The following is a 1441-nucleotide window of genomic DNA, read 5'->3' on the forward strand; positions in this document are numbered from 1 at the left end:
GGAGAATATACGATGCAAATCTGAATGATAGCAGAAGTCGGGGATTACACGAGAGAGAATCAGATACTTGAGAGTCAGAAAAAGGAAGAGACAATGAATGCATTTGAATTGTGTCAGTTGGGAAGAGGAGAGTGGAGAAAAAGGCCTACCCGTCGCGTCTGATGTCACGAAATATGCTTCAGACAAGTTGAGGATCTCAGATTTGTTGAAGGGACCAACGTGGAGTTCTCTTGATTTCAGATTACCGATGGAAGATCGAGAGCAGCCTAGTACTCAACCAAGACCATGGGACAGAAGACTTCGCTCAAGGCGTCCTGAAGGTCCCTCCCAGAGAAACACAAATACTTAAGATAAAATTATTTTACAAGCAATAATTATTAGCCTGAAACACTCATCCACATTGAAAAATCTCCTGATAAAAGATACATGACGCCAACGGGACTTGAACCCGTGTCCTTTCGATTTCTGGTCGACAGCTCTGACCACTGAGCTATGGCGGCTTATCTCTTATCCGCGAAATAATTCAATATATACTAGTGTTTCATTCAACAATTACTGCTTGTTACATTTTTTCACCTGAAAACAACCAACTTTATTTTATATGAGAAAGGAATTGTAAGTGCTAACTCTCTCACTAGATGGCGTCGAGACAAATTGTCTACATTTTTGGTGAAGATACTAGAACTTGTCAAATATTAATTATTATTTTTTTGGTAAACTAATGTTTAAGACAAGATTTTTTATGCATAGCACAAATGGTAACAATTATTTCAACTTATTTCAAATTATTTCAATTTTATTTTAACAATTGGGTTCAAGTCCCGTTGGGGTCATGTATCTTTTATCAGGAGATTTTTCAATGTGGATGAGTGTTTCAGGCTAATAATTATTGCTTGTAAAATAATTGTTACCCTTTGTGCTATGCATAAAAAATCTTGTCTTAAACATTAGTTTACCAAAAAAAAAATAATTAAGATAAAATATTTAAACTCATGTCTTTTGTTGTTGAATTTAGAATGTAAAATCGTGTTAAAGTGAAATATTTAAAATCTTATTTATTTGTTTGTATAGCATCACTTGTGATAATGATTTATTGTAATGTTTGTAGCCTATCGTTTTAGATTAGGGCGGGGAGGATGTGATGTTTGGTTATGAGTTTGGTATTCAAGCGATAGATGGCACCAGTCTTAAAATTTACTCCAGAGTCCGACAGATGTCGCTAGAGTGTAGCAATTGCCTGTGGGATATTATTGACAGACTTCAAGCTTCTAGAAAGAGAGAATTACCAACCTTCGGGTAATTAACAGTGTGGTTAAATCCAGACCTATTTATTGTGCGTAAATAAACACAATTACAAATAGAACCTTTTACTTTTCATAAGAGTTTCCAACACTAAATTTGTATAGTAAAGCAGAGACATAACAAGTGTCCGTCCTATCTG

General features: G+C 35.2%; 1 non-coding gene across 1 annotated transcript; it reads right to left on the bottom strand.

Annotated features, from left to right (window-relative positions):
- Positions 1-427: 427 nt before the first annotated feature.
- Positions 428-500, bottom strand: TRNAS-AGA (transfer RNA serine (anticodon AGA)). The gene has a single exon. It is a non-coding gene; the product is annotated as a tRNA-Ser (tRNA).
- Between the last annotated feature and the right edge of the window lie 941 nt (positions 501-1441).

Source organism: Hesperophylax consimilis, chromosome 17 (genome assembly GCF_061612785.1).
Source record: "Hesperophylax consimilis isolate HC1 chromosome 17, BYU_Hcon_1.0, whole genome shotgun sequence".
Classification (NCBI taxonomy): Eukaryota; Metazoa; Arthropoda; class Insecta; order Trichoptera; family Limnephilidae; genus Hesperophylax; species Hesperophylax consimilis.